The 24,917-nt window shown below is 37.9% G+C and overlaps 1 protein-coding gene across 11 annotated transcripts in view; it reads right to left on the bottom strand.

Annotated features, from left to right (window-relative positions):
* FAM13A (family with sequence similarity 13 member A) overlaps positions 1 to 24,917 on the bottom strand; it is a 337,193-nt gene that overhangs the window by 215,607 nt on the left and 96,669 nt on the right. Inside the window, exon 1 of one of the 11 annotated variants that reach the window (XM_059887331.1) lies at positions 2,629 to 2,733. The exons of the other annotated variants lie outside the window; for them this stretch is intronic. The gene's annotated coding sequence lies outside the window, so the exon portion shown is untranslated. Of the gene's footprint in view, positions 1 to 2,628; positions 2,734 to 24,917 lie in introns of those variants that run through there. 11 annotated transcript variants of the gene reach the window in all.

Raw genomic sequence — 24,917 nt, 5'->3', positions numbered from 1 at the left:
TGTCTATGGGGTCACACAGAGTCAGACACAACTGAAGCGACTTAGAAGCAGCAGCAGCATATGTCAACTACATCTCCATAACACTGGAAGGAAAAAGCTATAAGGAGAATAGCAAACAAACACCACAATGACAGAAAGTCCCTCCATATCAGTAATTAAATATAAATGGATTGAATTCTCCAATCAAAAGATAGAGATTGGAGAATGGATAAAAACACATGATCCAACCATATGTTGTCAATTAGAGACTTGAGATCTAAAGACACAAACAGGTTAGAAATAAAAAGGATGGAAAAAGATATCCCATTCATACAGTAATAAGCAAACTATCTGACATAATGGACTTTAAATCAAAAGAGGTTTCAAAATACAAAGAAGGTCATCATAGAGTAATGAACACTTCGGTTCAGCAAGAAGATATAATTACAAATATTTATGTTTCTAATGACAGACAAATGGACAAAACTGAAGGGAGAAATAGATCATTCAATAGAAGCCAGAAAGAGTTCGATGCCCCATGTAGAACCACAGAGAGAATAACCACAGAGAAGTGAGGAACTAGAGGACTCAAAAAACAACAAATAATATAGATCTATTGACATATATAGAATATTCTATCCAACAACAGAATGCCCACTTTTCTCAAGTGTACATGTGACATTTTTTAGGATAGACCACGTGTTAGGCCACAAATTAAGTTCACACACATTTTAAAAGAAATCATACAATGTTCCTTCTCTGACCATAAGGGGTTAAAGTTAGAAATCAGTAACGTAATGAAAATTGGAAAATTCACAAAATTGTGGGATTACACAACACATACTTAATGGATCAAAGAAAAACTGTCAGAGAAAATTAGAAAATACTTAGCGATGAATGAAAACAAACCACAATAAACTGAAACTTACGGGATGCAGCAAAGTAGATAGAGCTAAGGAGGGAGCTTATAACTATAAACAACTATAAACACATTAAAAAACAAAAAAGATCTCAAATCCAAAACCTAACTTTACAATTTAAGGAACTCAGTTCATTTCAGTTGCTCAGTCGTGTCCAACTCTGCGACCCCATGAACCGCAGCACGCCACGTGTCCCTGTCCATCATCAACTCCCAGAGCCTACCCAAACTCATGTTCATTCAGTCGGTGATGCCATCCAACCATCTCATCATTTGTTGTCCCCTTCTCCTCCTGCCCTCAATCTTTCCCAGCATCAGGGTCTTTTCAAATGAGTTAGCTCTTTGCATCAGGTGGCCAAAGTACTGGAGTTTGAGCTTCAACATCAGTCCTTCCAGTGAACACACAGGACTGATTTCCTTTAGGATGGAATGCTTGAATCTTCTTTCAGTTCAAGATTAAAAAAAAAAAAAATCCAAAGCTAGCAGAAGGAAAGAAATAATAACGCTTACAGCAAAGAAATGAACTAGAGAATAAAAAACAAAAATGAAAATCAATGAAACCAAAAGATGGTTATTTGAAATAATCAATGAAATTAACAAATATTCAGCTAGATGGATTAAGAAAAATAAAAGGAGGCTCAAATGGTTAAAGTCAGAAACGAGAATGGGGATATTAATATCAATTCTACAGAAATAAAAAGGTTGGGTATATTATGAATATTTAAATAGCAACAGACTGAATAACCTAGATGAAATGGACAAATTCTTAAGAACAGAAAACCTATAAATACTAAATCATGAAGAAATAGACAATCTTAATAAACTTAAAACTAGTAAGAAGACAAATCAATAATCAAAATAATCTAACAAAGAAAAGCCCTGAACCTGATGGCTTCACTGATGAATTCTATCAAACATTTAGAGAAAAATTAGTAATATTGTTTTTTCAAGCATTTTTAAAAAATTGAACAGAGAACAGTTTGTAACTCATTGTATGAGGGGAGCATTACAACAATACCGAAGCCAGACAGAGACTACAATAAAACTTCAGACCTCAAAGCAAACAAACATCCCCTGAAACTATAGACCTAAATCCCTTATGAACACTAATGCAAAAATTCTCATCAGATTATTAGGTACAGAAATCATCAGCCTATTAAACGGATTATGTACATGATCAAGTAGGATTCATTCTTGTACGGATGTTTCAACATAGAAAAATTGATCAATGTAGTATGCCACATCAACAGAAGGAAGGGGGAAGAAAGCCACATGATTATCTTAAGTGACGCAGAAAAAGAATTTGACAAAATTCAACACTCTTTCATGACCCACTCAAAAACTAGGAATGGAAGGTAGTTACCTCAACACAATAAAAGCCACATATGAAAAACCCACAGCAAACATCATACTCAGTTTCCTCTAAGATTCCTCTTCAGCTATGCATGATGGAAGGCAGATAAAATGATGACACAAGATACATTTTGCAATAATTATATTCACATTAACAACATGTTAAAGCTACGTATTATATCCACTGGGGCACTTAATAAAAATAAGATTAATATTTACTCTTCAGTAGAACTACTTTGTCACATTATAGCTGAAGTCTGGATCGAAGTTAAAAGCTAACTTTTAAAAAGTTATTTTTTAAAATTAGGTTAGTCATATTTTAACTTTTCCTATTAAATAATATTTAAAGATTATGTGTAATGGCTGATTTTACTTACCTACATGTTCTTAAGGCACTTTGATGAACATCCTGCCAAAAGTCTGCTCTGCTATTTTCTAAATCTTCAGTGTTATGAAAATTTGGATGTGACTGTGAATGTGTCTCATACTCACTCAAGGGTCATGTGCCATGCATGGGACAATGGGACATGGGACAATGGTTGAAGATCATTCTGGTCTAGTTTTAGTCTGAGCGTTCTCAGTGGGGGCTATATTGTCCCCAGTGAGGCACACTGGTTCTTGGGGGATGGGTTAAAAAAACATTTTGTGGCTCAGACAGTAAATGCAATGCAGGAAACCCAGGTTTGACCCCTGGGTCAGGAAGATTTTCTAGAGAAGAGAATGACTACCCACTCCAGTATTCCTGCCTGGAGAATGCCATGGATAGAAGAGCCTGGGTTACAGTCATGGAGTCACAGAGAGTCGGACATGACTGAGCAGCTAACACACAAAAAGCAGAGACATTTTCAGTATACCCATAGATACACAGTATATCTAAGATGTTAAAAATTAATTGTGGAGGGCATGTGATTAGGAAAAAGATTCTAAAAAGACTCCTTATGGGAATGATAATGAAAAAAATATTGAGAAACATTGCTCATTACTGTGAATGTCTGAGGACTTCCCTGGTGGCTCAGATGGTAAAGTATCTGCCTGCAGTGGGCAAGACCTGGGTTTGATACCTGGATTGGGAAGATCCCCTGGAGGAGGGCATGGAAACCCACTTCAGTATTCTTGCCTGGAGAATTCCCACGGACAGAGGAGACTGGCGGGATACAGCCCATGGGATCACAAAGAGTTGGACACGACTGAGTGACTAAGCACAGTACAACACAGACGTAACTGAACAATGTAAAGAAGGGTGGGACTCTTGGAGCAAAGGGCTAGATGGAAGAATCAAAGAAGTGTTTGGGATTCTGAGTTAGAAAATGAAGGTTCAGGTCCTGGGTCCACTATTTATGTAGTGCAGCTTTCAGAAAATCACTTGACTGAACCCTAGTTACTTCATTTTTACAATAGACATGTTGGTAATATTAAATGCTGTAGGGACATTATGAGAACTTTAAAAAGAGATGTGAAAAATGCTTTGCAAACCTATGGGGGTCAGAAAATAATCAGTGGTTACTAGGGGCTTGAGTAAAGGGAAGGGTGGGCTAAAAGGGACATGAGGGAACTGTCTGCAATGAAGGAAATGGTCCATATCTTCATTGTGGGGGTGGTGATATGACTGTATGACTTTGTTGAAACTCAGAACACTATACCAAAATGGATATTTTACACTATATACATTGTATGTCAATAATCCAAAAAAATTTTAGGTGCCTTGCAAACTATAAATAACCATACCAGTGCTTTTTATTATGCAGAGTAAGACTCTAGTTTTCAAAGTAACACTGTTGGTCTACACTGAACTTGCAATTGCCTAAAATTCTTTAGTCTTTTTCGTAGGAATTGCTATTAAACTAGGTTTTTCTAGATCTGATTTGAGAGTCAGAGTTCAAGACTAAAAATTTAAATATCAATCTGCTAAGTCTCCATCCATTTTTTCCACTTATAAGATAGAAAGAAACATCTAACATTTTGGTAGTGGTCTTCAATCTTATTTCTAGACTTGCTAGTCGACAAATTAATTATCCTTCTCGGCTTTGTTTCATTGACAACTTTCATATGCATAAAGTCTTCTACATCTTAATTTAAGTCATTAACAAAAGTTAAGCTTAAGGAGGCAGTGAGTAATGAGATGCTTCATTTGTAAACTCTCTGTGGACTGTTATCGTTTGATTCATGAAAAACCTTAGAATATGATTGTTCACTGAGGGCTGAATGTACCTAATTGTATTATCATCAGATCATATCACCCAATCTTGTCCACATACATTACATGCAAATATTACGTCCTCAACTAATTGTTTTGCAATAAAACATGCTGATATGCTGGGACATTCCCCCTTATTTAGTTTTGTATAAGAAACATTTTTTATTGAAAGCAATCACTGGAGGTCAGGCCTGATAACCATGTATACTGTCCTATTAATGACTACTGTGATTGTACTATGTTCACATGCTTCAAATAAAATATTAGTATAAATGAAGAGCTGAAAGATTGTTTTAAAAGATCACATTCAATAATAAAGCTCCTAATGCTTCTTGGTGTTCTGGTATTCCCATCTCTTTTTCACGGGGTCGCAAAGAGTCGGACACGACTGAGCGACTGATCTGATCTGATCTGAATGCTTCTTGGGAAGATCCCTGGAGAAGGGATTGGCTACCCACTCCAGTATTCTGGCCTGGATAATTCCATGGACTGTATAGTCCATGGGGTCACACAGAGTCAGACACGACCGAGCAACTTTCGCTTTCACTTCACTAATGCTTCTTGGAATTGAAGTGAGGCAATGAAAACAAAAATTTCAAGAACTGTTCTTGTACCTGAACTTCTCCACCCACACCCCACAATGCTTCCCTTCTTAAGAACTAAGATGTTCATCCAGTTGATAAGTTAATCTTTCCTACTTAAAAGCACTAGTTGAATATAAAACTTCCTAAATGAAAATTCTAGACTACTGTATCGACAAGTACACAATCAAGTCTACATAATATTCAATCAATGTTTTAGCAATTATAAAATTTTACATGAACTATTTAGATATTTTAAAATATCCAGATGTTCAACATCCAGTTACCAATCATTAAAGTGAATAAGTAATTTTAAAAAAAAATTTGTACTAGATAACTAGGTACATTTCAATCTATTTTATATACATGCTTTCAACTAAAATAGTGAAAAAGTAATGTTAAAGATAGTTATTATTAAATCTACAATGAAAAAAATCAGATAGGAATTTATATACTTAAACATGAAGATTGGGGTATTGTTATTACCACTTTTAAGAGTTCTCAAAAATTTGCCATGTTATACTAAAACAAAATATCTCCTTAAATATTTTATAGAAAATCTGTTTATAGTGGGGACACAAGGAGAAAACTGAGGTAAAGATAAAGGGGTAGATGCGGTTTTCCAAACCTCTACCAGAATTAAGAGAGACTAAGAGCTGCTGTCTCAAAGACTCTGTCTGAAAGGCTCACAATCAGAAAAGATCTAATGGATTTCGGGTAAAGAGAGGGGTTTAGATTTTAGGGGGGCTCCAATCTAAAATCTGAGGGAAATTTTCCATGACTCTCATTTTTATACAAGGATGTGGCTGATGTTAAAGCAGTAGATTAAGAATGATGGGTTAGTAACTCCATTCAGCTCTTATTAAATTGCTAGCAGAAGCAGTCAGGGTATCTACTACATTTCAGATGATCAGCTTTAGACAGAAGAGCTAAAACACGTCAAGGAACAGGGAGGTAAGTGGGGCCCAGGCACAGTGGTGGTATCCCTCTGCCAGCCCCTCTGCTGTGCTGGAGGCTGGGAAGAGCCCTCGGCTCAGAGTCAGAGCTACTGTGGTCCTGGGCTGCCACTGACATTTCACACTTGTCACCTGGGCACTGAACCACTCTGGAAACCTCCTCACTCTCAAACTGAATTTTGTCCTAATGGTATTTGGATACCTTCCATTTCTGTAATTCTACTTTTCTGAAGAAGTACCCTGGTGATGTGAGGTGAGGTGAGTGTCAATTCCTAATGGCTTTAGAATGCCAGTGATGGAACAGAAGAGCAGGCATGCGTAGGACTTCTACCAACATGAACAAAACATGGGGACTTTGTAGAAACTCAACTTTACAACAAGTTCTCATTTTAGATCAGAAGGGGGGAAACCTCATTTTTCATTTAAAGGATTAACTTTAGTGCCTTACCTAGGAAACTTCTCATTGTTAGCAGAGAATATCACTTTTGGTTCTTGGCTTGCTATTAAATTTTATACTGACCAAAAGTGATCAGGATCAGAATGTTAGTAGTTTGAATACCTCATGTCACTTTTAGTCGTTTTTCATCATTTTCTCCCCTGCTCCTTAGGGTCCTCTGACATAATAACACATTTTCCATCTCAGAGCTTCTACTCATGATATATACACATATATATATATATACACATATATATACATTTTTTTCCTGGAGAGTCTTTCCTCTCCATCTTCACCTAGTAAAATCTACTTATCTTCCAAGTTTTAACTAAGCTGTACCTCTACCCCCATCAAAATTAGCTGCTTCTGCCTTATTTTCAAGGAAGTCGTTTAATCTTCTATTATAGCACTTAAAAGTGTCTGTTTTGTATCTCAATTTGCTATGAATGTATTTCTCTACATTAGACTGTAAGTATTAATATCTTAAGGGTGGGCAGTTACCTAAATCATCTTAAATTTCCAACAGAGGCTACTACTATACATGGCTTCTTACGTACTTCAAGAAGCAGAACTGATCTTTATAGCGCACTTTCAATTTAATTAAAAGTTACTTTCCACTTTCAGTTATAAGGTGAGTAAGGTCCAGGAATCGAATGCATCAGTTAAGGTCAGTCACTCAGTCATCTCTGACTCTTTACGACCCCATAGACTGTAGCATGCCAGATTTCCCAGTCTATCACCAACTCCCAGGGCCTATTCAAACTCATGCCCATCGAGTTGGTGATGTGATCCAACCATCTCATCATCTGTTGTTCCCTTCTCCTCCCACCTTCAATCTTTCCTTCAAGCATCAGGGTCCTTTCTAGTGAGTCATCTCTTTGCATCACGTGACCTACATACTGGAGTTTCAGCTTCAGCATCAGTCCTTTCAATGAATATTCAGGACTGATTTCCTTTAGGATGGACTGGTTGGATCTCCTTGGAGTCCAAGGGACTCTCAAGTGTCTTCTCTAACATCACAGTTCAAAAGCATCAATTCTTTGGTGCTCAGCTTTCTTCATAGTCCTATTCTCAAATCCATACATGACTACTGGAAAAACCATAGCTTTGACTAGACAGACCTTTGTTGGCAAAGTAATGTCTCTGCTTTTTAACATGCTGTTTAGGTTGATCATAGCTTTTGCTTTCAAGGAGCAAGAGTCTTTTAAATTAGTAGTGATTTTGGAGCTCCTCAAAATAAAGTCTTTCACTGTTTACACTGTTTTCCCATCTATTTGCCACAAAGTGATGGGATCAGATGCCATGATCTTAGTTTTCTGAATGTTGACTTTTAAGCCAACTTTTTCATTCTCCTCCTTCACTTTCATCAAGAGGCTCTTTAGTTCTTCTTTGCTTCCTGCCATAAGGGTGGTGTCATCTGCGTATCTGAGATTATTGATATTTCTCCCGGCAATCTTGATTGGGCTTCATCCAGCCTGCATTTCGCATAATCTACTCTGCATATAAGTTAAATAAGCAGAGTGACAATATGCAGCTTTGATGTACTCCTTTCCCAATTTGGAATCAGTCTGTTGTTCCAGTCCAGTTCTAACTGTTGCTTCTTGACCTGCATACAGATTTCTCAAGAGGCAGGTCAGGTGGTCTGGCATTCCCATCTCTTTCAGAATTTTCCACAATTTGTGGTGATCCACACAGTCAACGGCTTTGGCGTAGTCAATAAAGCAAAAGTAGATATTTTTATGGAACTCTCTTGCTTTTTTGATGATCCAGCAGATGTTGGCAACTGATCTCTGGTTCCTCTGTCTTTTCTAAATCCAGCTTGAACATCAGGAAGTTCATGGTTCACATACTGTTGAAGCCTGACTTGGAGAATTTTGAGCATTATTTTGCTAGTGTGTGAGATGAGTGCAATTGTGCAGTAGTTTGAGCATTCTTGGCATTGCCTTTCTTTGGGATTGGAATGAAAACTGACCTTTTCCAGTCCTGTGGCCAGGACTGCTGAGCTTTCCAAATTTGCTGGCATACTGAATGCAGCATTTTCATGGCATTGTCTTTTAGGATTTGAAATAGCTCAAATGGAATTCCATCTAAGGTATATCATGGTGATTATTGTTATAAAATACTATACTATTTACAGTATATTGCTGACAGTAGATCTTAAATGTTTTCATCACAAAAAATGGAATTTTGTGACACGGTAGAGGTGTTAAAGAATGATATGGTGGTAACGATTTTGCAATATTTAAATGTATCAAATCAACACATTGTATATGTTAAATTTACAAATGTTATATGCCAGTACATCTCAATATAACTGAGAAAAATAAAGTGTTAATGGCATCACAAAATTTTCTTCTTTGTGTATATATATACCATATGCTTGTAGTGTGTAGTACATAGTGTAAAGAATACACCCAATGTTCCTGTTAGCATCAGAATAAATAGCATTTAGAACACATTTCATTTCCTATGAGAAGAGTTACTCCTCAAATCAGCAACTCATAGGCAAAAGTAGCCATCTTTGACTTAGATAACACCTGGACTGGAACTGGAATGCTTCCAAAAGAGCTAAAGAAACACTGGCAAGGATTACAGAGAAATAAATACCAAGAAACACATGGTCTTTACCAAGAGTTCATTCTGTAATGTTACTGAAAAGTCAAACTTGCATCCTTCGTTGCTATAGTATCAGGGCATTTTCTGAACCCAGTAGGGATGCACAATATTGATTATCAAAAGAGTAAGAAAACTCAGAGTCTCAAAATCACCTTTAAAATAGTTTGAAATAAATTGTTTCCATCTTATGCTGAGCTTCATGGTATCTGTCTAGTTATAAACTGGCAGAAGTCTCATGAAAGTGAAAGCGAAAGAAAGTGTTAGTCACTCAGTTGTGTCCAACTCTTTGAAACCCCATGGACTGTCTCAGTGTGCCAGGCTCCTCCTGTCCATGGAGTTTTTCAGGCAAGAATACTGAAGTGGGTAGCCATTTCCTTCTCCAGAGGATCTTCCCCAGCCAGGGATCAAACCCAGGTCTCCTGCACTGCACGCAGAGTCTTTACCACCTGAAGCACCAGAAAGAAAGTGAAAGTGAAGTCACTCAGTTGTGTCTGACTCTTTGCGACCCCATGGACTATAGTCTACCAGGCTTCTCCATACATGGGATTTTCCAGGCAAGAGTGCTGGAGTGGGTTGCCATTTCCTTCCCCATGAGTCACCAGGGAAGCCCCAAAAAGTCTCATGAATTTTAGCTAAAACATGGTAAAAAGTAAAGGAGATGATAACCACCTTCATCTTGTTTTATCCTGCAGCATGTGCAGATATTGGAGAAGGAAATGGCAACCCACTCCAGTATTCTTGCCTAGAGAATCCCGTGGACAGAGGAGCCTGGTGAGCTGCTGTCCATGGGGTCGCACAGAGTCGGACATGACTGAAGCAACTTAGCATGCATGTATGCATGTGTAGATATGTGTGCTATCTTCTAAACCTTAGCCCACTGACTACTCCAGAAAACTTTCTTCAAGAAGCAAACCTGACTAACTGAAATTTCAGCTCCTTGCTTCCTTTTTTTAAATTGTGGTAAAAACAGATAACGTAAAATTTACCATGTTAATCATTTTTAAGCGTAGAGGTTGAGTATAAGTATATTCACATTATTGTGAAACAGATCTCCCAAACTCTTTCATCTTGCAAAACTAAACTCTACAGCCATTAAACAACTCCTCTCTTCCTGTGCATGCCCCCAGCCCCTAGTAACCAACGTTCTACTTTCTATGAATTTGACTATTTTAAATACCTCATATAACTGTAACGATATGTGTGTTTGTGCTTTGGTGGGCTTATTTCACATGGGTGTAATATCCTTTAAGTTGATCCATGTTGTCACAAGTGACAGAACACCCTTCCTTTTTAAGGCTGACTATTCCCTTGTATGCATGTATATACCACATTTTATTTATCCATTCGTCCATCAGTGGACACCTGGGTTGCTTCCACCTCTTGGCTATTGTGCCTTGCTTCTTTCTATACAGAAGTGTTAAACAGCAACCAAGGGTTTAAACAGTAAGAAAGAAAGAACAAAATAAGAATGATGCAAAAATTCTGAAAATTCTGAAAATTCAGCCTTACCTAACTAAAATGAGCCAACATGTTCACAAATGACGTGAACATTTAGGGAGGCTATTTATTTCTTTGAAAAAATTAAAAAAGAACAAAATGTTAGACTTCTTGAATTTAACTGATCTACCTACAACTAAGTCAAAGTGCGTCTTAAAAGAATCCAAAATAAGACAACTTAGTTTGTATAATACATAAAACCTTTTGAGGTACTATGTATTTTTATATTCTTCAACCAAAGCATTTTGTCAATTTTCAGAAAAGGTAGATACTTTATCAGTGGCAACAAAGAAAACTGATTTCACTACCATGAACTTATTCCCTTCATCTGTTTTTTTGTGGGGAGGGGCAGTCCAGAGGAACACAGGAGAATGCTATTGTCCAAGAAGAGCTATGCTACTTTTTCTAAACACTACAATGTCAGCTAACCATCTATCCATAAAGCCAACCATTCATCCAATTACCAATCAAAGTATTGGAAGCTAGGCAAGACACTGACACTTCTAAGATTGTCAAATCAGGTTCCTGCCCTAAAGCCATTTATAGGTGGGCTCGGGGTGAAGAGTCAGGAAGAAGGAAAGGGCAGTAGGCTTAAACAACTAACAAAACCAGATGCAAAAGAGAAGCAGTTTCTAACTGCTTTCAAAATCAGTTGTGTGTTTTTTTTTTTTCTATTTTGCATAACAAGTTTATTTTTAAAAGGTATATACACACTGAGGAAACCAGAAGGGAAAGAGACACGTGTACCCCAATGTTCATCGCAGCACTGTTTATAATAGCCAGGACATGGAAGCAACCTAGATGTCCATCAGCAGATGAATGGATAAGAAAGCTGTGGTACATATACACAATGGAGTATTACTCAGCCATTAAAAAGAACACATTTGAATCAGTTCTAATGAGGTGGATGAAACTGGAGCCTATTATACAGAGTGAAGTAAGCCAGAAGGAAAAACACCAATACAGTACACTAACACATATATATGGAATTTAGAAAGATGATAACAAAACCCTGTGTACGAGACAGCAAAAGAGACACTGATGTACAGAACAGTTTTATGGACTCTGTGGGAGAGGGAGAGGGTGGGAAGATTTGGGAGAATGGCATTGAAACATGTAAAATATCATGTATGAAACGAGATGCCAGTCCAGGTTCAATGCACGATACTGGAGGCTTGGGGCTAGTGCACTGGGACGACCCAGAGGGATGGTATGGGGAGGGAGGAGGGAGGAGGGTTCAGGATGGGGAACACATGTATACCTGTGATGGATTCATTTTGATATTTGGCAAAACTAATACAATTATGTAAAGTTTAAAAATAAAATAAAATTAAAAAAATAAATACATTTAAATTAAAAAAAAAAGGTATATAGACAATAAACAAAGTAAACACACCACCAGATCTTAATTTCTGCCAAGTATTATCTGTCCTAGAGTTATTTTGTTAAGTTCCAGTCTCTAGACAAATTCAATGATGGCCATCTTCATCAGAGTCCATTACATTTCTTCTGTTGAATTCACCTGTTGTTTTCTTTTCTGTTTGTTGGCTTACTTTTTCGAGGGTTTCTATTAAACCTTGTTCTGATACCTTCCCCCTTAGTTGTCCATATTGTACTATCTGTATAAGGTAATTCTCTACTGCTTTAGTTTTCTCAGGCTTTACAACTTTCTCAGGCTATAACAACTCTGGAACAGAGGCTGTTACTTGCTTTTCCCATCTCCAACATTTTCTTCTTTTCTGACTCTTATTTTCTTGATTCAAATCCCATCAGGATCTCAGTCTGCCAGTCAAAATTCAAGAAACTCCAAAGTGCTTCTTTAATATCCCTCAAAGATTTGTGACTTTCACAAAGATTTTCTTAAGATCAGATGCTGCTTACTCTTTCTCTTTCCTTTCAGTTTTGTGGCAGCAGAGCATCATCTAAAAGACCTCTCAATTTCAAGGTAGGTTCAGTATATTCATATAATCCATCTGAATACAGGCAGTTCCTAAGTAGTAAATAATTTTGCTCTAAAAATTCACACTGTAAATCAGTCACCCAGTATACAGAACATAATCTCAAAAGGAAAGAAAAGGTAAGCGTGGTATTTAAGTTCTTAGGCCACTCCCCAAAATCAATTTAATACAAATTAAATTCACATTACTCACAACATAAATAAGACTGGAAGAGCAACAGTAGCAGTGTGTGTCAAAATATGCTTTTGTGAATTTTTTCAGAAATCTGAAAAAAGTAACAAAAAGAATAATAAGTAGCAGAAAAAGAACATTTATTGAACATTTACTATATGCTGGACACTATGCAAAATGCTTTGAATTCATGATCTGATTTAGCCCTCACAACAATTCTGGAAGAAGGGTACTTCTCTAATCTCTGTCAGACATCAAGGAATATTATTCACAGTGAAAGAAACACAGGACAGCACATACGGTATGATTCTATTTATATGGAATGTAAAGAAAAGGAAGACTTTTAAAGAGAGAGTAGATTAATGGTTGCCAGGAGGTTGGGTTAACTGTAAAGTGGGCATGGAAGGTCTCATGGGAAGAGTAAATACATGCTCTAAATCTGATTTGATGATGGTTATACCACTCAGGCGATGGCACCCCACTCCAGTACTCTTAAAATCCCATGGATGGAGGAGCCTGGTAGGCTGCAGTCCATGGGGTCACGAAGAATCGGACACGACTGAGCGACTTCACTTTCACTTTTCACTTTCATGCATTGGAGAAGGAAATGGCAACCCACTCCAGTGTTCTTGCCTGGAGAATCCCAGGGATGGGGGAGCCTGGTGGGCTGCCGTCTATGGGGTCACACAGAATTGGACACAACTGAAGTGACTTAGTAGCAGCAGCAGCATACCACTCAGAAAAATGACCAAGAATCATTAAATTGTATATGTGAAATGGGGGAATTTTATGATATGTAAAATATACCTCAAAGAAGCTTTCTTATAGAGAAAAAAAAAAAATGATGGAAAAACAGAGGCTTAAAGTTTAAGGAATTTTCCCAAGGTCACTATATTAGTTTCCTATTGCTGTAACAAAGTACCACAGACTTAGTGGTTTAAAACAGCACAAATTTATTATCTTACAGTTCTGGAGGCCAGAAGTCCAAGATGGGTCTCACTGAACTAAAATCAAGGCGTCTGCAGGGCTGTGTTCCTTCCAGGGCAGAATCAGCTTCCTCACCCTTGAGCTTCTAGAGGCCACTTGCGTCCCTCAGCTGGTGGCCTCTTCCTGCATACACTGGCCTCTCCTTTCCCCATATAAAGCGACACAGACACGGGCCCCAGGATTAGCATTTGGACATTTTGGGGGGCCAGGTCTTCTGTCCACTGAACTCACTTCTCTGGCAGATTTAAAAGCAAATCTACTCAGGCATCCAAGTCCACTCTTGCTTGAGCACCATATTCCTACCCCGGCTGAGTACAGTAAAGGCAGGAAGGCCCAGGCACGGCTCTGAAATGTCTCCTCAAAATACCCTGGACACTCAGAAAGAAATGATTCCAGGATCTTAAAAACATATCTCACTGCCAAAAGTTCTAGGGGTGGTCATCTCAAATTCAAAATGGTTGCGAGTCACATGCATGGAAGTATCTACACAAGACAAGTGCTATCTCCCACTTCTCTGCAGGACATAAGTGAAAATGCTGCAGGAAATCCTTTAGGAAAATAAACTGTCAGCTACCGTCTTTCTCTCTTTTTTGCCTTGTTTAAAAAATAAACAACATAATTTTCAACATCCCAAGGCTTATTTTTAAGTGAGAAAGGCAGTTTAAAAAATTTTATACTAGTTCTGAGTGGAAGCAAAACTGAAAAAAAAAAAAAAAAAAGATGGTAAGTTCAAAAATAAAACAGTCGAGAAAAACAGACAGATAAAAGCCAGTTTGCCCAGCTGATCAGAAACAATCCTTTGGTTCTACTCCTTGTACATCAAGATAAAATATACAAAAGAGTAAAACAATAAACAACCTCTTTTCTACAATAACAAAGGTACTAAGATGACTAACTGAGCACTCTCAAGGAAAGAGCAGGTAGGAAAAAGCACAAAAAAGGTTCTCCATTCATTTTCTTTATCATGATTACTAGAACATCTTAAAAGCAGAATACTCATCTCGATATATCTTGAATTTTATCACATTCTTTAATCAGTTGCCTGGCCCCCAAAAAAAAGTCACAAACCCTGCAGACCTCACCCCAAAGGCTGCCTCCTGTTTCTGGGGACCAGTGATGACCATCCTGTTAGGTCTCCTGTTTGACCCCTTTCTATTTCATCTCTGAGAGGAGCCAACAGTTTCAAACTAAATTGCTGTTACTACAAGGGTGGAAGCTGGTTTCAGATGTGGAACACCCCAACTTAGATCAGGTAGAGAGAGACTTCTGCTCTGCTAGGCAGGCCTACGCCCATGCACAGCAGGAAGAAGTTACAGAAGAAAAATGAAGTCTCTCAGGGGGCAGTTGTCAGGGGAAGCACACTGACTGAAACCGCCCACCCTGGCCAGGCACCATAGTAACTATTTGCATGAGTTGTTTTATGACAGGAAATCCTGACAAGGAATATGGAACTAACAAGGAATACGGAACTAACAAGGAATATGGAAGAGTTGGGAAAGGTTCAAAGGAGACACTGAGTGTCCATCCACTTCCCAGAATCCCTCTCGCTAGCATCCATCTTGGCTGAGCGATGCGCGCGCCACCAGGAAAGACTCTGAGTTAGAATGATTGGCCAAAGACCACCCAGAAACCAATCCCATCACCATAAAAATCCAAGACTGCGAGCAGTTCTCCTGGGTTCCCTTACCCTACTGCTCTCCACCCAGGTGCCCTTTTCCAATAAAATCTCTTGCTTTGTCAGCACATGTGTATCCTTGGACAATTCATTTCCGAGTGTTAGACAAGAGCCCAGTTTTGGGCCCTGGAGGGGGTCCCCTTTCCTGCAACAAACCTATCTCCGATCCTGTCACTGTTGATTTTCTGGATTTTTTTTTCCCCAACATGGTTTTCCGAATTCCCTTTTCAGCTTACAATCAAGTGTAGGGTCTCTTTCTAAGTGGAGGCATTGTCTCTTGTAAAACTGCTTCTTGAAAAAATTTACAGGATTATTGTGGAACACATATGTAACAATTTACATTGTAAAGCAGAAGGCTTGTGCAAGTTGTAACACAAAGAACAGTTTCTAATTTAAAAACACAAATTTAATGAGAAGAAAACTCATGAAGAAACTAGAACAAAATTGTACTTCTTATGCAAACTGATGAACTACTTCATTAGGTAGCACAACAGTACATCTGTACTAATTATTAATACTTCTTTAAGGAGGCTCCCTCTTAAGTTGTATTCCAAAGTTCACCTTAAGCCAGTTTTAGAATTCAGGAGACACTTTCTGATAATCAGAATTATCTGATAATTCTGACAAACACAGTGATCAAGCAGTGATTTTCCAAGTTAGCCTAGAGCAACCAATATACTCCAAAAAGGTTTTGAAATATAATACTATACACTTGAAATAGAAAAACCAAAAAAACAGAAAACAATATAGTTGGAATGAAAGCTTGAAAACGAAACACTCACTTTAAAAATGAAAGAGTTTAAGTTATGTTTTACAGAAAACTCACTCCTTCATTTAAGAAGCTGCACCTATATCTGCCAAGAAAAGAGAAATATAAAAACAAATTATTGCCTTAGTGAAACTTCAGTGGTATGGGGAGGAGGCAGTGGGGAACACAGGAATAGATGAATGTATGATGCATGATGTATTGAATGTGTCTCAAATGGGGGTACTTGAAGGACTAATTTAAATGGAAACTTCTGGATTTGGTCCATTTGAAGGGCTGAAAATACAGCTTTTTACTTCAATGATGCTTAATTCCACCTCAGAATTTATGGAATCTTATTCTTTTACACATAGCAGATATTTTATTACACCATGGAAAGTGGAAGGGGAAAAGAACAGGTTAGGGAAAGAGGAACAGAGATAGGAGAGAGAAATGGAAAAGGAGAAGCATGGAAAGGAGGTGACTGGGAGAAGAGAGGAGGAAAGGATGAGAGAGATTAAGATTCGAACAGGCATTTATAAATAGACAAAGGATTTTCTAAAGGACAAAAAACCAATATTTTTCCTGTGAAAATGAAAGAATAAGAGGAATAACTCAGCATTTGTACAGCTTTTCAGAGGGGAAGAAAGGAGGTGGTAAAAACACTGGGAATCAGAATTTCCAAGTTAGGGAGTTTAAATGCAATCTGTGTAGCGGGTGGGCTGCTGGGGGAGGCTCCAGAGTGGAGGGAACAAGGGGTTACTGGGTTGCTATCATCAAAGAGTTGTTTATTTGAACGTGTGTGTACATACATATATTGGAGAAGGAAATGAAAACCCACCCCAGTGTTCTTGCCTGGAGAATCCCAGGGACGGGAGAGCCTGGCGAGCTGCCGTCTATGGGGTCGCACAGAGTCAGACACGACTGAAGCGACTTAGCAGCAGTACATACATATATATGTCTGTGTGTATCAAGTCATGAAAGAGTTATCTAAAAACTAGATTTTAACTTTATGACACAGCTAGAAGTGAGTACAATATTTATGGGATGTGCACTAGTCACTCAGAGTAAACAAACTTTCTGGGCTTTTCTGGAAACTGAAGCATGGGTGGATATTATTCTAAATTTGCAAACTACCTCAATATTCATAACAGAGAATACAGCAAATTATTCAGCATAAGGAAATACTATAATAGCTATTACAACTAGTATATAGATTAGTATTTGCTGACATACAGATATTCATGGCATGTTACCCAAATGATAAAGTTAGTAACAGAATAGCAAACATGAATAGCTCTTTTATGGAAAATGCCTTTAAATTTCTATGTAGAGATTTTCTAAAAGGATGTTCAGAAAAATGTGGAGAGCAGTAGGTCACTTGGTAATTTTTACTTTTTCCTTTTGCCCTTTTGGGTATTATTTTAGTTACCTAACAAGGAGCAAGTATCATTATAATGGAATAATGTTCATTAAAAACATTTAGAAGTGATGCGAGTATATGCTTCAGTGACGCTTAGCAATCTGATAAAAGTATCATTACCTCACCCAGACCAAACAAACAACATTTAATAAGATGTTCCCTTATTCTACAGCAATAGTTCAGCCACCAGGAAAGACAGTACTAATACCAGACAGTTTCATCTGAAACCTTTTCCTTAAAGATGAGATAACGGCACTTCAGTATTACATTTACAAAAACAATTTTCATTAGTAAAAAGGCATTATCAAACATCAAACTATATACTTTACAGAAATAATTTTTATAAAAAAGTAAACAAAAACATACTAATGAAAGGTAAGAAAGCCTCTTCTACCTATGAGTAACAAATGGCATTCCAAAGGTGACTCTTTTGGAACATATTTAACTGGCATAATCTTAGGTCAATTGATTTAAAATCACTTCCCTGATAGTACTGAAAATTAATTTTATACCAGAGTTTCATAACACAGTATGTTTAACCTTAAAAAATATATCTCTATTGAGTAAGTAATGTTGATGGGTGACTGTAATCTTTCTACCTCAATAAGGTGATAATAAATTTCCCTAGACTAAGAAGGCAATGAACAGGGCTATTTTTTCAAAGCTTTTTTTTTAAAAATAATAATTATATTTCATAGCTCCTTGTTACATGTTTGAGGGACCAGACAGTCTTGTTAGTTGATGTTAAAAATGTGTGAATAATATGCGTGTTAAGTCACTCCAGTTGTGTCTGACTTTTGCGATCCTATGGACCCGCCAGACTCCTCTTTCCATGGGATTTTCCAGGCAAGAATATTGGAGTGGGTTGCCATGCCTTCCTCCAGGGGATCTTCCCGACCCAGGGATTGAACCCACGTCTGTTATATCTCCTGCACTGGTGGGCAGGTTCTTTACCACTAGCGCCACTGGGGAAGCCCATAAATAATATGGTAGGCTACTTATTTGAAACAGACCGTACCGACATGAATGATATTTCACGCATGGAGATATCCATATTTACTTAATAGGGACAAGCAGTAGATGAGTAATCTGATGACAAGCTAATTAATAAGTGAGTGCTGGGTGTAAACTGTTTGGTGTACAGTACACTCCTGGGCAGGTCCCACTGAACAACAGCATCAATGAAGAAGAGATGCTATACACAACTTTCCGTTCCCCAGAAAACTCAATAGGTTTGACTTCCATTCAACACAAACAAAAACCTCCAATAGTCAACAAGAAATAAAAGTAGCTGCAATCTGCCTAGGTTAGGCAACAGAAGCCAGTGATGGACTGGACTTGCATATCTTTCAGCCGACTAACAACAACCACAACAGTTAATGGAATGAATATGTAAACAGTCAGCTCAGTTCGATCCAACAAATATTTACTAAGCATTTAGTGCTTTCTTTGTTGGTGGGAAGTGCTTCAGACAAGACCAAGATAAAAGGCAAGACAGCCCTTGCCCTAAAGGAGCTTATATAATGGGATGAAGGAGAAGAAAATTATGTAATTATCATAATTAATAGAATGTTTCCATAAGAAATGCACAAACTGCTACTAGCTGGCATATGGTACAAACAGGAGTTAACAATTCTGTATTGGGGGGACTGGTTTGTCTAGGGGCTAAAAAGTATTATTCAGAAAGGTCTTCTAGGGGAGGGAGCATTTGACACAAGACCTAAAAGTCTGGGTAACACAGTGAACACAACTACATTCTTCCAGAATCTCTTTAATGAGAAAGCACCAACAAGTAAGCACAGTGACCCACAAAACCAACATGCACTCTGCTTTCAACAAAATATTTTACAGAATATCCACAGATGTTTCTCATAGTGCTATCAGTTTTCTTACTGCCTTCTCTAACGTAATGGGAAAACAATAACACAGTGTAACTTGGCATCTTCGATACCTGCCTTGCTGTTACAATCGAACCAGTAACACTAAGGGTGCTTTGGGTGTGTGTGCTCAGTTGTTAAGTCGTGTCTGACTCTTTGCTTTAGACCTGGCCTTATATAACTCATGCTACCACTGGAACAGCTATAACATTTCTGTTCCTCTAGGAGGTGAGCACTAGGTCAGTCCTCACCTTCAGTGAGAAAAACAATGTCTTTCACTGAGGGAGAAACCTAAAAAGGAAAGATGCCTCGCATTATTCATGAACCACAAGGTGATCCAGAGTGGACTCTGAATTGGCCCCCTGTGAGCACACACAGTGCTTCTATCTTCAGAACATTCCTCTATCAAAGACAGACAGTGGATTTCTCTCTCAAACAAAACGTCTTTCTGTACATTACAAAGATCAGATATTGGGGCAGAACGGAAAGTAAACAGCGATCCTCTTAGAACATTATAGATACAATGCAATCCCTATCAAGCTACCAACGGTATTCTTCACAGAGCTAGAACAAATAATTTCACAATTTGTATGGAAATACAAAAAACCTCGAATAGCCAAAGCAATCTTGAGAAAGAAGAATGGAACTGGAGGAACAACCTACCTGACTTCAGGCTCTACTACAAGGCCACAGTTATCAAGACAGTATGGTACTGGCACAAAGACAGAAATATTGATCAATGGAACAAAATAGAAAGCCCAGAGATAAATCCACGCACATATGGACACCTTATCTTTCACAAAGGAGGCAAGAATATACAATGGATTAAAGACAATCTCTTTAACAAGTGGTGCTGGGAAAACTGGTCAACCACTTGTAAAAGAATGAAACTAGAACACTTTCTAACACCATACACAAAAATAAACTCAAAATGGATTAAAGATCTAAACGTAAGACCAGAAACTATATAAAACTCCTAGAGGAGAACATAGGCAAAACACTCTCTGACATACATCACAGCACGATCCTCTATGACCCACCTCCCAGAATATTGGAAATAAAAGCAAAAATAAACAAATGGGACCTAATTAAACTTAAAAGCTTCTGCACAACAAAGGAAACTATTAGCAAGGTGAAAAGGCAGCCTTCAAAATGGGAGAAAATAATAGCAAATGAAGCAACGGACAAACAACTAATCTCAAAAATATACAAGCAACTCCTACAGCTCAACTCCAGAAAAATAAATGACCCAATCAAAAAATGGGCCAAAGAACTAAATAGACATTGCTCTAAAGAAGACTAACAAACACATGGCTAACAAACACATGAAACGATGCTCAACACCACTCATTATCAGAGAAATGCAAATCAAAACCACTATGAGGTACCATTTCATGCCAGTCAGAATGGCTGCGATCCAAAAGAATACAAGCAATAAATGCTGGAGAGGGTGTGGAGAAAAGGGAATCCTTTTACACTGTTGGTGGGAATGCAAACTAGTACAGCCACTATGGAGAACAGTGTGGAGATTCCTTAAAAAACTGGAAATAGAACTGCCTTATGATCCAGCAATCCCACTGCTGGGCATACACACTGAGGAAACCAGAAGGGAAAGAGACACGTGTACCCCAACGTTCACTGCAGCACTGTTTACAATAGCCAGGACATGGAAGCAACCTAGATGCCCATCAGCAGATGAATGGATAAGAAAGCAGTGGTACATATACACAATGGAGTATTACTCAGCCATTAAAAAGAATACATTTGAATCAGTTCTAATGAGATGGATGAAACTGGAACCTATTATACAGAGTGAAGTAAGCCAGAAAGAAAAACACCAATACAGTATACTAACGCATATATATGGAATTTAGAAAGATGATAACAAAACCCTGTGTACGAGATAGCAAAAGAGACACTGATGTACAGAACAGTTTTATGGACTCTGTGGGAGAGGGAGAGGGTGGGAAGATTTGGGAGAATGGCATTGAAACATGTATAATATCATGTATGAAACGAGTTGCCAGTCCAGGTTCAATGCACGATACTGGATGCTTGGGGCTGGTGCACTGGGACGACCCAGAGTGATGGTATGGGGAGGGAGGAGGGAGGAGGGAGGAGGGTTCGGGATGGGGAACACATGTATACCTGTGGCGGATTCATGTTGATATTTGGCAAAACTAATACAATTATGTAAAGTTTAAAAATAAAATAAAATTAAAAAAAAAAAAGAATGAAGGAAAAATGTGCAAATGTTGTAGCTATCTAAAACACCAAAAAAGAAGATGAATATATGGAAAGCTATCTTTTAAAAATATTCCATATTACTTATTTTTAAATTGGAATATATTTGCTTTACAATGTTGTTAGTTTCTACAAACTGTCTTATGTAAAGACTGTCATAAAAAAATTGTGGCTAAAAAAAACCTATGTCACATAAAATTGACTATCTTTTTTAAAAAAATTTATTTTATTATTTAACTTTACAATATTGTATTGGTTTTGCCATGTATCAACATGAATCCGCCACAGGTATACACGTGCTCCCCATCCTGAACCCTCCTCCCTCCTCCCTCCCCATACCATCCCTCTGGGTCGTCCCAATGCACCAGCCACAAGCATCCAGTATCGTGCATCGAACCTGGACTGGCAACTCGTTTCATATACGATATTATACATGTTTCAACGCCATTCTCCCAAATTATCCCACCCTCTCCCTCTCCCACAGAGTCCAAAAGACTGTTCTATACATCAATGTCTCTTTTGCTGTCTCGTATAAAATTGACTATCTTAACCATCTTTAAGTGTAGTGTTCAGTAGGGTTAAGTATATTCACATTGCTGTGGAGCAGATGTCCAAACCATTTTCATCTTGCAAAACAAATTCTATAGCCATTAAACAACAGCACTCCGTTTCCCTCATCACCCAGCCCCTGGCAACTACCTTTCTACCTTTTGCTACTATGAATTTGAATAGATATCTCATATAAGGTGAATCATATAGTATTTGTCTTTTTGTGACTTACTTCACTTAGTATGATGTTCTACAGGTTCATCCACAATGAAGCTTGTAACAGTATTTCCTTCCTTTTTAAGGCTGATAATATTCCTTTTATGTATGTATCACATACCATGAATAGACATGTGGGTTGTTTCTATTTCTTGGCTATTGTGAATAATGCTATAAACATGGATTTGCAAATATCTCTTTGAGACCTTGCCTTCAATGTTTAGATAAATACCTAGAAGTGGCATTACTGGATCATATGATAACTCTATTTTTAATCTTTTGAAGAACAGTTTGAAAACTGTGTATACTTTTGGATAATTCAAGTGGTTTGCCAACTGGACTCCTACTTATTAAACTTGAATTAAACAGATTATTAGTACAATTCAGATTAATTCTGGGTGCTTACTTTTCCCAAAATAATTAAACTCAGGTGGGCTCCATTCCTCCCCTCCTTTACCTATAGAATTAGAAACAAAATTTATACTGAGGGCACTACATGTTGGGCACTGGGCATTGTGTGCTAGAAAAAAAAAAAAGTGAAAATTTCACTGTGCCCTCTCACATCTGGCCTTTTTCCTGTAATTGTTAAAGAATTACAGCATTAGGGGGACCATGAATAACCCATCTGCCTAGAACGTGGGCTATATCTTAATATGCCCAACAAAAACTATTTTATTTTTCCATCTAATTTATTGTCTACTTTATTATTAATTATAGGATTCAACTAAAGTTGACTCTCTGACATTCAGTTACAATATTCATTACTTTCAGTCCATCCTGATTCCTTGTATTTTATGTTAAAAGGAACCACATTAGTACTTCTTCCAATGAATTACAAAGAAAAAATGCTCATAAGGTTAATCAGAAATTTTATATTGAATTAAACACCACTGATGTATCTCTTAATACACGCAAAACTAACCACTGCAATTACTAAAGTAGGATCTAAACTTTTAACCTACTAGAAAATCATCATGCTTTCTCTTCAGTATTCTCTAAGTCAGTATCTTGCTTTTGACTCTAGGGCCCTTGTGTTCTGTAGTTACAGTGTGGAAGTCAAGAATTCAGACTCTGAGCCTTGTATCCAAGTTTAAATCCTGGCTCTTTATATTACTAGCTCGATGACACTGTATAAAAGTTACTTAACCTACATATGTCTCTTTCCTCATTTGTAAATTTGGGAGAGTATTACCTAATTTATGGGGTTGTGGTTAGGATTAAATGAGTTAATATACGCAAATTGGACAGAACAGTGCCTGACACCTAATTAACACTAGTATTACTGTAATTATTATTTTATATTGTAATTACTATTTATTTGTAATTATTATCTATTTGTAAAGTAGTTTTGTCCGTCTCTTTCCACAAGAACATAAGATCACTAAGGGTAGCAGGCATGTCTCTCCAGTTCACTCACTGTGTATCTGATACATAGTATGGTGCCCACGACAGAGAATTTGTTCAATAAACATAAGAGAACAAATAATCTCACTCCCTTCCATAATCAAGTGGTTGTTTAATGATACTTTCTCCAATACTACCAGTATTTCATATGCGATTATCTCCTGTTTAGATGGAATGTACCAAATTACTTTATTAGAGCTTTTATTAGTACAATCTACTTTGGCCACCTCATGCGAAGAGTTGACTCACTGGAAAAGACTCTGATGCTGGGAGGGCCTGGGGGCAGGAGGAGAAGGGGACGACAGAGGATGAGATGGCTGGATGGCATCACTGACTCGATGGACATGAGTTTGAGTAGACTCCGGGAGTTGGTGATGGACAGGGAGGCCTGGTGTGCTGCGATGCATGGGGTTGCAAAGAGTCGGACACAACTGAGCAACTGAACTGAACTGAACTGATGTTAACATTTTAACTATTCTAGAAGTTCAGCTACAAAAACTGTCATCTTTATATTTACCTTAATTTATAGTACACACCCTGTGTGAGATGATGCCTAAGGAGTGCCTTTTCTTTCCTCACTATAGAAATGAGAAACATTCCATCTGACTTGTGATGTGGGAGAGAACAATGGAAAGAAAAATCAGGGGGACAAGCATTGTGCCAACATAACTTTAGGAAAAGCAAACCAAACTTCAATCAACAGTCAGTTCTACTGTGGGCAGGGGGTGTGTAATGGGGCAGAAGGAAGGAAAATTCTTTTGGAGATGGTAATTTAGTTGATACTCCATTGCTACCAGGAGTTTTAGGCTGCCACATGGACGGGACTGGCTGAGTGATAGAGCCAGGTCTCTGTTCTCCACAATTAAGTCCAGTGCATACTTACTTTCCCTATTTATTCCTTTCCACAGAGGACCTGCCATTATGCTTGTGCTTACTGACTGAAGGTTTGTTGACTCAAGGTGGGAGGCTGTCTGGGTCCAATGGCCAAGAAGGGTGGATAACAAGAATTATCTGCATTACCTGATAACAACACACATGCAGGACACACCTTTCTAAAGCTTCAACTTCACACCACCTGTTCTAAGTAATGGGGAAGTGGGGACAATCACCGTTCCCAACATACCGAGTATATAAATA

Source organism: Bos taurus, chromosome 6, assembly GCF_002263795.3.
Source record: "Bos taurus isolate L1 Dominette 01449 registration number 42190680 breed Hereford chromosome 6, ARS-UCD2.0, whole genome shotgun sequence".
NCBI lineage: Eukaryota > Metazoa > Chordata > Mammalia > Artiodactyla > Bovidae > Bos > Bos taurus.
Note: the sequence above shows the minus strand (reverse complement) of the source record. Positions and strands in the feature narration are given on the sequence as shown.